At 46.2% G+C, this 13,775-nt stretch overlaps 1 long non-coding RNA gene across 3 annotated transcripts; it reads left to right on the forward strand.

The window, feature by feature from the left end:
* Positions 1-1,566: 1,566 nt before the first annotated feature.
* On the forward strand, positions 1,567-8,332 carry LOC138845131 (uncharacterized). 3 transcript variants are annotated; one of them, XR_011381860.2, is made up of 3 exons: positions 1,567-2,895; positions 6,485-6,582; positions 8,052-8,332. It is a non-coding gene; the product is annotated as an uncharacterized LOC138845131 (long non-coding RNA). The 3 variants fall into 3 exon arrangements; XR_016220219.1 differs by lacking the exon at positions 1,567-2,895 and adding an exon at positions 6,166-6,365; XR_016220220.1 differs by lacking the exon at positions 1,567-2,895 and adding an exon at positions 6,217-6,321.
* Positions 8,333-13,775: the final 5,443 nt, after the last annotated feature.

Raw genomic sequence — 13,775 nt, forward strand, 5'->3', positions numbered from 1 at the left:
AAGAAAGAAGAGAGAAGGGCTTTCCCTATAGGGAGAACTGCGTTAAGCAGCATGATTTAATACACTTATTTCATAAAGACAAAGTATTAAATGCAGTAATTACGACAAGCTCTCAAAGTGGCAAATAGAAGCAGAGCAGACACATTGCTAACTTCCCAGCTGGGATCAGGCCCGAGGAGGAGGGATGCTATTATCAACAGCACTGGCCAAATGCTTGTCCTTCTGGGGCCTGCAGCCTGGTACTACCTGAGGTCTGCAGTGGTGAGAGCCTCCATTCTTGGGTAACTCCTCATTCTGTCTTTGGCTGGTTCCACTCATAACCATGACCTTGGGGACTCCTACACTGTGATTACGTCTGTGTCCAGTTGACTGGATTCCTTAGGCACATGAAGCTCTAGAGGTTCCAGATTGAATGATTATCCACCCCCTCCCCAGCTATCCACCTAGTTTTTTGGCCAGGAATCGTTACAGCTCCAGACATTTCTCATATCCATCCACTCTCTGTCTCCACTCTCCCATATATCCCCACTCACATAGAGTGTTACTATCTCTTGATGTGCTTTCCAAATTTTCATCCACATTACAGCGATGGAGTCTTAAAATCGTGAAGATCAGGGCTTGTCATGGCCCAGTATAGAGTTCTCCAGAACCCATTTCCCATAAAGAAAAACCCGGTTTGACATGCATAGACCTCACCCGTCCAATCTAATACTCTGCGCAACACTTCAGGAAAGAAAAGCTGTTCTATCCCACTATGAGGCGCTGAAGGAGAAGAGAGAGAGGGACTTGGCAATCTTGGCTAGATCAACTGTCCAATTTCAGTTTGGATGTTTTTTACTTCACTCACTTTGGTTTCTGTTCAGTCTCTGATCAAAATCAGACTGTCCCTGCAGCAGCAGCAGCAATACAAAGACCAGAAGCATCACTCCACTCGGTGGATATGCGCTCGCTCTTCTCCCTACACTCTCGGCTCTTCTCCCACTCCACGTCTGAGTGGCTGACGGTGCAGACTGCTCCTGCTGGGTTCAGAGGGAGAAAGGATGGTAGCCTCAGTGCGTGTGAGCCCTCGACTCTCCCAGTCCGGGGCTCGCAGGATCCCTGCAGTAGAGCCATCGGCTCCTGCAGGCAGGGTCCTCCTTACAGTCCCCTCTGCCTGCCTCCTGGCTCCACTGCTGCTCTTGACCTCCCAGAGCCTTTCAGTTCCCCACTATTGTTGGCCCAGGGATGCGGTGCCGTCAACTGAGCTTTCTTTAAACAATCCACTTTTGGAAATAGTCCCATGATCTGGCTCATCCAGTTTAATTGTGTTGTGTTTCCTGGGGGTTCCTGACTGACAGCGTGTTCTTGGATGCTGTTCTTCCGGGAAGCTATGGAAATAAGCCAGGGGGTGTCAGCCCCAGGCGGGGCACGCTCTGTTGCATCAGCCTGGAAGCCTCCACACTGCTTCCCTTGGGTTTCTCCCAGTGCATCCCATTGTGTGCTTTTGTGCGGGAATATCTTCACTAGCTTTAGCTTTTTCTTACAACCACTCACCCTTAACAACGGGATTTCGGTCATCAGCCATTCCCTTGCTTTGGCTGTGCATAAACATGGCCGTGCTGCCCACTCTCGGTACTCAGGCTTCATATCTGGCTCCAGTTTCCAAAATGCAACCAGTTCAGTGCTCAAAGCCTGCTTTGTAACCAGGAGTAAAGAAAGGAGTAGGATAAATGTGCATAAAATGTGTAAATGTGCATAAAAATCTCTCTGAGACCAAACCCCAATAGTTTTGGAAGTTTATGGCGATGCATCGGGAGGGTAGGACGAGAAGGTAAGGGAGGGAGCTATTTGAAATCTGCCAGCAGGTTTCGTATCTCTGAGACCATGTTTCCCTTGAGTTTTTGGAGAAGCCATTCCAAGGGGCGCTGGGAGTCACACGAGGTGAAGACCAAGTTCATCCTCTGGAGACGCTGCTGAAAGAAGGGGCTGATGTTTTCTTCTCGGGCAAGAGGTTGTATCTTTCTGATGAGACTTTTACTGGCATAAGTGTTCTGTCGATTTTCTTGGGAGTCTTGATTCCAGGAAGTGCGGGATGCTCCGCAGGAGGCTGTGCTGCGCTGAAGAGGGAAGATGGTGCCAGCCCCGTGGTGGCAGGTGTGCTGAGGTCAAGGTCACTCCTAGTGGAGATCTGCGTGGAAGGAGTCTGACCAAGTGCGCAGCTGCAATGCTGCTTAGCTCCGCTGGACTTCTTTCCACTCCTTCAAACCAGCAGGAGAGCTCCGTGAGGTCTTAATGACTCTTTTCAGAACTGGAAGATGGGCCATGCCTTTGTTGGGAGTGTGGAGAGGCGGAGAGATTGGCAGCAGGACTGGCAAGCCAGGTAAAGATGGTCTGGAGTCCTGTACTTGGTACCAGAGGTTGGCTGGTGTCATGATGTGCAAGCTGGGTTTATGAAACGGGGCAGCAGCGTTTGTTAATGGAATGTGCTAAAAATATCTGGGGAAAGGAATTTCCTGGAATTTTTGTTTCTGTCGTGTAATGTGTGGTCTTTGGAACACTGTTTTAGCAATAAAGGGGAGTGTGACTTCTTAAAACTAAATGTGGGAACAGCTGTATTGCATGGGTTTTCTAGTCAGTAATATCTGTACTGTTTCATGTTTGGCACTTCTTTGACTTGAGTCTCTAATTTTTAAAATTTTTATTTATTCGAGATGCAGAAAGAGAAACAGAAAGATGAGATCGCAGAGGTGTGGATTCACTCAGTCTGGGTGTCTCAAGTGGGTGGCGGGGACCCAACAACTTGAGCCATCACCTGCTGCCCCCCCTGGTGCACATCGGCGGGAAGCTGGACTCGGGAATTGAGCCGACGCTCTGGTGTGATCCGAGGAGTTCCTGCTGCGTCAAATGCCTGCCCAGGTAAATTAACAGATACCTTCACATTGTATAAGGATATGTAGTTCAGAAACAGCAATTTTAGAATTTTAAAGTGAACACCATAAGCAGAGAAAAAAAAGTAATGCAGCAAAATTAATAGAAGAAAACCAACATAGTAGTTCCAGAAGAATGAGGGTCATGCAGTAGCATCATAGTCTTAGAAAGAGAGTTAGGAGGAGAAGACAACTTAGAGGGATTCTAGAGGCTACCCTGTGTGGGCTGTGTCCAAGCCTGTCCCTGGAGAGCTGGCACTGGGATCTAGGAGAGTCTGGTCATGAAACGGGGAAGACAAAGGCTTCAGTGTGATATTTTGCATACATAGTTTAGGAAGACAGAAATGCTACAGAGCACACATGCCACAGACAGATCCTAGCGTTCCTGAAAACCAAGCAGTGTTGGAAGCTCACCATCAAGAGCACATGTGTTGTCATGGGGAGAGAGGCTTCTGATTGCACAAAGATGAAAAATTAGATCTACTTTAAGTGAGGTTTGAGGACACAAAATACTTGTTCTATCAATTCCCAAAGGAGGAGGTTTAGGATAGCGATTCCCCTAAGGATGAGAGAGGCTGAAATGAGAGAGTGAGTGGGCCATTCTGGTAGAGCTGGAAAACACTCATAGAGGTTGGAAACCCTGTAGGCGGTGAGTGTTCATGGAACCATTACCCACATCACAGCTTTCCCCATCAGACACCATGAAAACACTTTCTGATGTGTGTTAAATTATGTCATTGCCTTTTTTGTCATTAATTTATTACCTACGTAATACTTGTTGTGTTGTAAGCTTGTTGGAAAATACACGACAATAGAATATTTCCTTAGATCACCACGTGGCCCCAAAGAGTATGTGCAGAAGGTGCTATGTAGTGTGTCCAATGACATGATGTTCATGACATCACCCTGAAACCAGGCAGAAATCCCCCACCGCCTTGCCACAGGTATCATCAGGAACTTATTCCATTATTCAACAAGTGGTTATCTTAACCAGCAACATCAGAAGCTGAGGACAAAATAGGAAAGATGTTACAAGGTCTGTCTCTCACTGTCTACTCCAGCAGTATGTCGCCTGTAGCTGGCTGCCACCTATTGTGACTGAATGGGTTAGCAGATGAAGATTACACAGGCTATTGGGAGTTCTAGAATATCACACAAGTGGGTGTTTCCAAAAGTACGGGTACAATTTATGTCTATCTGAGCCTGCAGAGTTGGAGTAAATACCAGTCATTTCATGTCGCATGTCAGTACATTGTGACTTTTGCTGTCACCTCTTTTACCAAAGTAAATATTTCACCTGAGCCCAGAGATGAAGAAATGATTGCAAGAAAATTTACCAGTCACCGATGCATTTCTGTCCTGGGTCCTAAGAATGTTTTCACATGTTTGTGAATTTTCTAAAAAGAATACAGGCTGCATAAACCAATCCGACTTGGCTTTCGAAGAAAATGCGGCAGAACAACATGCGGCGATGTGCTGTAAGCTTTCATAACCCAGAGAAATCTACTTAGATCCAGGCTATACATGCAAAAGCACAAATTCATTTCTCTGTGCATTCATTTTTTCATTAACTCAATGAATTATTTTTGAGTAAGAATGACACTTTGGGAATTATGCTATTTTATTTCTTAGATTCAATCAGACTTTATTACATGGATAGTGTAACATGACAAAACCCTTCTGGTTTTAAGTAACTCTTCCTGAAGAAGTCAAAGTGTCCAGTTGTCAGAAAACATCTGACAACATCCAACCCTTGTGCTGACACACTGAAAACATAGTAGTTTCTCAATATTCAAGAGATGTCAAGGTCAAGTAAGCTTTGTTGCAAACTACAACAGCTTTTGAGCTCCAAACGAGTGCTCATGATATTCGCGAGAAGGAAGATTTACATTGATAAAACAAGTAGTTGATAATAATTCTGTGTCACATGGGGACTCTACTGAAAATATTGCCTCAATTATTTCCTTTACAGTCGTGTCTTCTGCCGTCTTGTGAGCAGGCTGACAATGTCCTGACATGGGATCAAATGGCATTTCAGTAGAACTCTCTGCCCTTGTGTCTCCCAGCTGCTTCTCTGGGAGTTGAGTTGGGAACTTCACTTTTGTGCAAGGAAGACAAGGAAGCCCCCTCGCATGCCCTGAACGGGTGGGCTGTGGGAAGGGTGCGTTGTGGGGAGGGCACGATCATCTGGCCTTGGGCAACAGACACGGAATAGCTGGGCTTGAAGCTGTGAATCAGAGAATGCCGGTGCAGAGCCAGCTTCTCTCCCTGTGAGCTAAGAGCCTGCTTGAGACACAGCCCCGATGAGACTCAGTTTTCTCATATAACGAAGCTGGCTCTTTACTGAACTTAACGAGGGTTTAGGATGTGGTGCTGCTGCTAAGTGGGGAAGGAGTGATCCTTAGCAATCCATTTCGAGGAAGACATTTCTGCAGGAGCTTTCGGTGTAGCTGGGAACTAAGGGCAGGGGGAAATGTTTTCGCTGTTTTCTTTGTGTTCTTGGTAGAGAAATGCTAAGGACAGAGACCCAACCCATCTACATCTTCTGTTTGAGACAGGGGCTAAAGGGGTTATGCCCCCAAACCAAGACTTTCAAGGTGCTGTGCTTTGGGACAAAAGGGACAAAATGTGACCTTCAGCAAGAGGCAGGGGCACAGAAGGTTGGGTGGCTCTGGGCCAGCGAGAGCTGCAGGGACCGTACCGGGGCCCATGTGGGACTAGAGACCCAGAGAGAACCGGTGGCTGCTTTGGGCACTAGGCTGCCGGGAGGCCATCAGCAGAGATGGAAATGAGAGTCGGATTAGAGTAGTTCTAGCCGCTGCAATCCCCTCTGAGGGCAGCGTTTGTGTTCAGTAGCAGTAGAGCCCTTTTTGCTTACAGGTGAAGTTTCTTGCAGTCTCGGGTTCCCAAAGCTGACCGAAGCAGAGCTCTCTGCTGAATCGGGAGGAAGCCAGAGGCAGCCGTGGTTTTCCTCTCCCCTAAGTCCTTGCAGTCTGCAGCTGGGGGTGGGAACCGCTGTGACAGAGTGGTGCCTCTCCACTTGCTTTGGCGTGTTTGTGAACGACCTGGGGATCTCTTCAAAATGCAGGTTTCCACTCAGGAGGCCTGGGGCGGGTCTGGGAGATCCTGGATGTTGCAGATGCCCCGCACTTGGAGCACTGGGTCTTGGGCCACTGGGCTCACACTTCAGTTAGCAGCAGCATCTCCTGCTGTGCTCATTCAAACACAGATTCCCACGCCCTGCTCTCTCTGAAATTTCTGGGCGGGATGTCTGGGGGAGGGGCAGGCAGTTTGCGTTTCAAGTAACATTTCACAGGTGATACAGGTCTGGGCATGCTCGGGAGAGTCAGTGGTTCTCAAATCTGACAAGGACCAGCAAACTGGAGAATTGGGAACCTCCGCTGCTGCTGCCCAGGTTGACCCTCGTCTTGCCACTCACAGTGTCTGACCTCGAACCTTGTGGGTCTCTCCAATGCGCAGTCAGCTTTGGGAACCATTGGCAGAGGGCCTCATTGGTCACCCAAGGACTTCAGATTTATTCTTGGGGTAAATATAATACTGGTTGTCTCTGCTTTCAGAATTAACTCTTCGTCGGATCCAAGTGATGGCACAGTGACATCCTGACACCTGGACGATATGCCTTCCTCTCGACAGGTGAAGGAATCGTCCCCAAGAGGTAGCTATCATCCCTATTATCTCTCTCATTACACACAGCAGGTGCTCAGAAAGGTTAGCCAGACAATTTTTTAACCTCTGTAGGGGACATGTAAAAGGGTATGCACATTGGTTCATTACGAAATCTACCAGTGCCAAATTGGCTACATTTCCCTTCCACTTTCTATTAACTTGGGTCTGTTTCACTATGGGTTCTGTGGGAGAAGCTAATTACTAGGCACCTGTAATTTGAAGTGACAGGTAATTGAAAACTGAGTTCCCCATGAAGATCTGTGTACTGCATAATGCATTATTAAACGCTAATTACTTACAACACAAATGAAGCCAAGTGAAGGCAGCTCCAGGAGTTGGTGGTTCACATTAAAACTGAAACTACAGATAATTAACATAGCTGCAAAAAGAACTCATTTCAAGCCGGCATGCAAAAATTGCTTCTTGTCATTTGGTATTAATTATAACATGCAAATATGCCCATTTTATTTGGGCCATATGCTTGCTTCATGTCCACTGGATAAAAAGCAGAAAGATGGTTCTAAATCCAAGAAAGGATGAAAACACCTTATTGCACACTTGTTTTAATATTTAATCTTCTTTACTGAATTAGTATTCTGAGGTTGTCCACATAAACCTCAATGGAAATGATAAGCCTTTTAAAGGAATATGAACTTGGAATTATTTCAAATGGAACATTATTTTTTAAAAATTGATTTTTTTAAAGATTTTACTTATTTATTATCAAAAATGAATCTTGATGTGAATGGAAGGGGAGAGGGAGTGGGAAAGGGGAGGGTTGCGAGTGGGAGGGACGTTGGGGGGGGAAGCCATTGTAATCCATAAGTCATACTTTGGAAATTTATATTCATTAAATAAAAGTTAAAAAAAAAGATTTTACTTATTTACTTGAGAGGTAGAGTTACAGACAGTGAGAGTGAGAGACAGAGAGAAAGGTCTTCCTTCAGCTGGTTCACTCTCCAAATGGCCACAATGGCTAGAGCTGAGCCAATCTGAAGCCGGGAGCCAGGAGCTAGGAGCTTCCTCCGGGTCTCCCATGTGGGTACAGAGTCCCAAGGACTTGGACCATCTTCTACTGCTTTCCCAGGCCATAGCAGAGAGCTGGATTGGAAGAGGAACAGCTGGGACTAGAATCGGTGCCCATACTGGATGCCAACGCCACAGGCAGAGAATTAACGCACCGTACCATAGTGCTGGCCCCAAAATTTGATCATTTGACATTTTTCCTAAGTGGAAAATGTCTCATTAGAACAGTGGAGTGCAAGTCACCAATAATGTATATATAACACTGAAATAAATATATACTATATAAAATACATTATATAACATGTTATATAATAAATATGTATACATATCTAGATAATATGGACTGTACTATCAATATATAGATAAATATATACAATTTCCTTCCTGGTTTTGGTTCTGAATTTGGTCCATCTGAATTTCTGATTTCTGCAGCAGCTATCCCATATGGGTCAACAAATGTCAAGTTCTGGTTCAAGTCCTGGCTGCTCCACTTCCTGTCCAGCTCTCTTCTATGACCCGGGAAAGCAGTGGAAGATGGCCCAAGTGCTTGGGCCCCTACACCCACATGGGAGACCTGGAGGAGGCCCCTGGCTCCTGGCTTCAGATCAACGCAGCTGCGACCTTGGTGGCCAATTGGGGAGTGAACCAGTGGATGGAAGACTTCTCTCTCTCTCTCTCTCTCTGCATCTCCTTTCTCTGTTTAACTCTGACTTTCAAATAAATAAATATTTTTTAAAAAAATACTTAGGTTGAAATAGTCATTGCTACTGATAAATTTACCTCCATGACTCTCAAGAAAGATCCAAGAATTCTGCAGGGCATATTTCTCCAAAACAGATACGTCGCACCGCTGTTGAGTACAGAAAATTTTCACTGCCTCTGCCTCCTATTTGCAAATTGAAGCATTTGGAGACTCTTATTCTGTTTCATTCAATTCCTTGTGGGGGCTTTAGAATCATCATCTTCAGGACTTAGTTTTCCTCCAAAGCCTCCATCTCTAAGGCTCGTTATCTTTATGATGGAAAGAAACTTATCATAGGTGTAAAAATGGATAAAGATAACTACAGATTTTTCTGACCCCAGGTCCTTCTTGCTGACTATTGGAGACATACAATAAACTTTATTCCTAGTCAAATTTTTGAATACATGGTAGAGACAGGGGTTCTCAGAGGTCCCTCGATCAAGGAGGACACAGTGTGTTTTGGGCCAGGTGGTATTTGACCCAGCTGGTTCTCCTGCATTTTCTTCTATGCCTTATGCATCTCCCTTGTTGGTTCCTTCTCACTTTTCCTTTTGATATTTTCTCCTTTGTTGACATTATCTACGCTGTGACTGTAAATGTCATAAATGAGTTTATGATTCAGCCTGAACCTCTGTTGCATTCCAAATATAACCAATTGCCTACCCCACAACTGCACTGGAATGTTCATGGGCATCTCACACTTAAGGCATCCAAATACAAACTCTTTTTTTTTTTTTTAAGATTTTATTTATTTATTTGGGAGGTAGAGTTACTGACAGAGAGAGGGAGAGACAAAGAGAAAAATCTTCCTTTTGCTGGTTCATTCCACAAATGGCCAAAATGGCTGGGACTGGGCCTATCTGAAGCCAGGAGCCGGGAGCTTCTTCCAGGTCTCCCACGAGAGTACAGGGGCCCAAGCACTTGAGCCATCTTCTGCTGCTTTCTCAGGCCATAGCAGGGAGCTGGACTGGAAGTGGAGCAGCCGAGTCTCGAACTGGCTCCCATGTGGGAAGCCATTTCTTCTATCCACCACCTTCCCAATCTCAGCAACACACCTGCCGCCAGCCTTGTCCAAGCCACGCTATCTCCTGCCTGTGTTACACAATTGCCTACTCTTTGGTCTCATGGATTCCTAAGTCCTCCTTCGCCCCTCTGTCGTCCAATCTCAGCAGAGCTGCTTGAGTGAGCCTGCTAGAACCCAACAGTCCATGATCGAATAGCCTCCAAGGCGTGTCCATGTCTCTCACGTAATGACCGTGGTGGACCCATTGGGTTGGGGCTTCTCTACAGCCTGGCTCCCCACCCCTTCTCCAGTGCCCTTGGCTACTGCTCTGCCCAGCCTTCCTGGTCTCTTCACTCTTCCTGAGCCTACCAGCCCCACTCCTCCTGTTGGAGTTTTATTATTTTGTCCACCTGGACTACCCATCCTCCAAATGTCCACGTGACTCCTCTCTCCCTCCTTCAGCTTGTTACTAAAACGCCTTGTTTTCAGTGAGGTCTTCCCTGGACAGCAATTTCCAATGGCAACCCTCCTTGTTATACCTTTCTTGGCTTCTTCCCTTGATTGGTTTTCCATCTTGTAGCATATCATTTGCTTATTGATTTTGCTCCCATTGCACTGTAGGCTCCAAGAGGGTGGTATTCTTTTTAATCTGTTTTGCTTTCTACTATACCCATCATCAGTGAACCTAAGAGTACCTGGCACTTAGTAGGCACTCAGTAATGTTTGTTGAATGAATGCATGACTTGTTCCTGACACAAGATTCTTTTGAGTGTTGGAGCAATGGCTTGACTGCTTTTACAGAACTGTGTCATATTGCTTATCCCTGTTTCTCATTGCCTTTTTGTACTAAAGGCTAGGATTCCAATTTTTCATTCAGTCAACACTTACTGATTGCTCTGTGTGAGGTTCTGAATAATATAGTAATGAAACACACCTTAGCTCCATTATCAGAGAAAGACATTGGATGTGTAACAACACAAACACATGTTATACCACAAGTTGAGGGAATAGGTTGTAAGGACAGAGGCAGTGTATTGTGCAAAGAATGAACAGCAGAGGAAGGGTGGGTCATTTTGGTGGGATGGGACTGCCACCCTATGGAGGTGACATTCAGGCTGAGGAGCAGGATACAGAAGGACCAGAAAAGTAAGCTGTAAAGACTGAGGGTGGAGGGCACATTTCAGAGAAAGGAAAAAACCCTACGTGAAAATGCTGACTGAATGAAGACCATGGCATATTAGAGAAACCAGTAAGAGGCCAGGGTAGATGTTTAATGCAGCGGTGAAAGCAGCCCACACCCCGTATTGGAGAGCCTGGACTTGGTGCCAGGCTGCAGCTCCTGATTCCAGCTTCCTGCTAATGCAGACCCTGGGAGTAGTCAGGTTCCTGCCACCTACTTGGAAGACTGAGATTGAGTTCCTAGCTATCGGCTTCCACCGGGCTCAGTCTTGACCATTGTGGGCATTTGGGGAGTGAACCAGCTCTCTATCCGTCCCTCCCTCTCTGCCTCTCAAATAAATAAATTACAGCAATAACAATAAAGCCAGTGTGACTGAGGAGGGAGACTGGCAGTCTCTGCAGGTTCTCCTGCACTGAGGAAGAGTTAAGAGCTTGACGCTCTAGAGACCCAGATTCAGTCAGTAGATAAACTCTGGTCTTGACCTCCTAATGGCTCATGGTATTTGAAAGGTGACTTAACTGTTCCCTGTCCCATTTCCTTATCTACTAAGTGGGGACAGCTGCAGTGCCCACCTCACATGGTTGTGCCACCAAGGGTGCCATTGCATCTCGGGTACTTAGCACAATATCCGTGATCCAGTATCCTATAATCTACTCCATCAAAATGCCATAAGTTGGATGGTTTAGAAACAACAACAGTGTATTTCTCACAGTTCTGGAGGCTCAGGGTCTGGGAAGAACCTCTCTCCTGGAAGAGGCGCCTGCTCTGCGTGTTGTCACCTGCAGAAAGGGGCTAGTGGCTCTCCGGAGTCCTTGTGCGTCCAGTCATGACCCACTCCTGGCCAAAGGTCTCACTTGGGGCTTAGGAATTCAATGTGTGAGTTTAGGAGGACACAAACATTCAGGCCCTAACGGTGGTGTATGATTTAATATAAATCTGAATATGTGTCCTGGATCCAATTGCTTCTTACCGTATCTCAAGATGCTGCCCTGGGAGGCCGGCGCTGTGGCACAGTAGGTTAATCATCCGCCTGTGGCACCAGCATCCCATATGGGCGCCAGTTCTAGTCCTGGTTGCTTGTCTTCCAGTCTGGCTCTCTGCTGTGGCCTGGGAAAGCAGTGGAGGATGGCTCAAGTGCTTGGGCCCTGCACCTGCATGGGAGACCAGGAGGAAGCGCCTGGCTCCTGGCTTCTGATCAGTGCAGCTCCGGCTGTTGTGGCCATTTGGGAAGGAAGACCTTTCTCTCTGTCTGTCTCTACACTGTCTGTAACTCTACCTATCAAATAAATAAATAAATAATAAATAAATACATAAATAAATAGATGCTGCCCTGGTCTAGGCTACCGTGGCTTCTTACCCTGCTCCTAAACTTTATTCTCTTTGGTCTCTGTGTGTGCACTCCTGGTCCAGTACAATCCACCCTCCATATAGCAGGCAGGCCGAGTTGTGTGTTTTTTTTTTTTTTTTTTTCTAAAGAAATTTAATCATCATGTCACTCACCTGGCTAAAGACTTTCCTAGATTTAAAGTAAAATCCACTTGGAATAAAGTGCGGAACTTCATCCACGGCCCCCTGTGATCGGGCGCTTGCCTCCCATTCAACACTCAGTGTAGAACAGGCTCCTTTCCCTCACCCTGCTTTTCTGTCTACCTCCCATTCCCATCTCATGGCTCTTAGACAGAACATTGTCTGTGTGGTACCTGGAACGATTTTTCTCTCTTTTCCTCGTAAATGGCTTGAATGATCGTCACTTTGTCGTCGATGCTTCCTGTGAGTTGTTTGCTCTTTTTCCTTTCCTGTTCTTTACCAGCTGAAATTACATTGCTTGGCCGGCGTTGCGGCTCACTAGGCTAATCCTCTGCCTTGCGGCGCTGGCACCCTGGGTTCTAGTCCCGGTTGGGGCGCCGGATTCTGTCCCGGTTGCCCCTCCTCCAGGCCAGCTCTCTGCTGTGGCCAGGGAGTGCAGTGGAGGATGGCCCAGGTGCTTGGGCCCTGCACCCCATGGGAGACCAGGAGAAGTACCTGGCTCCTGCCATCGGATCAGCGCGGTGCACCGGCCGCAGCGCGCCAGCCGCGGCGGCCATTGGAGGGTGAACCAACGGCAAAGGAGGACCTTTCTCTCTGTCTCTCTCTCTCACTGTCCACTCTGCCTGTCAAAAAAAACAAAATTACATTGCTGTTTCATGGTTTACCTGTTTCCTGCTCATCTCTCCCAGTAGCTCCGAGCGCCTGTACCTGTCTCACCCTAGGGACGCCACAGGCATTTCCTGAATAAGTGGATGCTTTTGCACATGCTGAAGAATGAAAGAAAATCGGCTGAGCATGTTGCACGGAGGCTGGGAATTCCTTGCGCTCTGCAGCTGCACATTGGGAAAGGCATCTTCTGAGCTGCCTCGTCTGTTTCTCTGTTCTCCGCGATCACTGTCCAGCAGAGGCTGTTGGTCAGCATCGAAAAACCACTGCTTCATAGATTTCTGTCTGTTATCTCTAAGTAGCTTAAAACAAAAGGACAAGTCATGTCTCCATGACTTCACCCTGGTGGGAGCTACACAGCTCCATATGTGTGATTTTTTTTAACATGAATGGTTGTTTGCATTTTGCATGGTACTGCTTATGAATAGGGTGTTTCCCAGATAGACGATGCATGTGTCTCATTGTGTTCTTCCCCCATTTTCATCCCAGGTCCTTAGAGCCCATGTCAGTCTGCTACTCCTTTGGGACACCAGGCATGATATGAAATATATTTGAATACCAGATTGAAAGGACACACAAAGCATTTCCATGCTTTTTTTTCTTAGGGCTTTCTGTGTTATTTCAGATCTAGTAGGTTTAATGAAAAATGATACATTCAGGAGAGGTCCCAGGGTAGATGTTGCTTGAGACCCAAAGTTTAAGATATGACCTACATGATGCTTTAGACAATTCTTGCTGCTTTTTCACAGGCTAGATAGAGTGTTTCACATGTGAATGCTGGAAAAAAAGGAGCACTCTGAGTGTGTGCAAGAATTTCATTTCTCTAAGAGTCAGCACAGGGTTTTTGTTGTAAGATAATGTTTCTCCCTTACCCCCAGAAATGTACTTAAATGCTAAAATTGAATTGGTATGACACTTTATTCAATGAATCTACACTTGGAAATTCAGAGTGTGATTCAAAACAATAATAAATATTTTCTATGGAAAATCAGGCTTCTATTACATTGATTTCTAGGCAGAATGTTTCAATTTAAGTAT

Source organism: Oryctolagus cuniculus, chromosome 14 (genome assembly GCF_051225735.1).
Source record: "Oryctolagus cuniculus isolate XC-2025 breed Fujian yellow rabbit chromosome 14, ASM5122573v1, whole genome shotgun sequence".
NCBI classification, from domain to species: Eukaryota; Metazoa; Chordata; class Mammalia; order Lagomorpha; family Leporidae; genus Oryctolagus; species Oryctolagus cuniculus.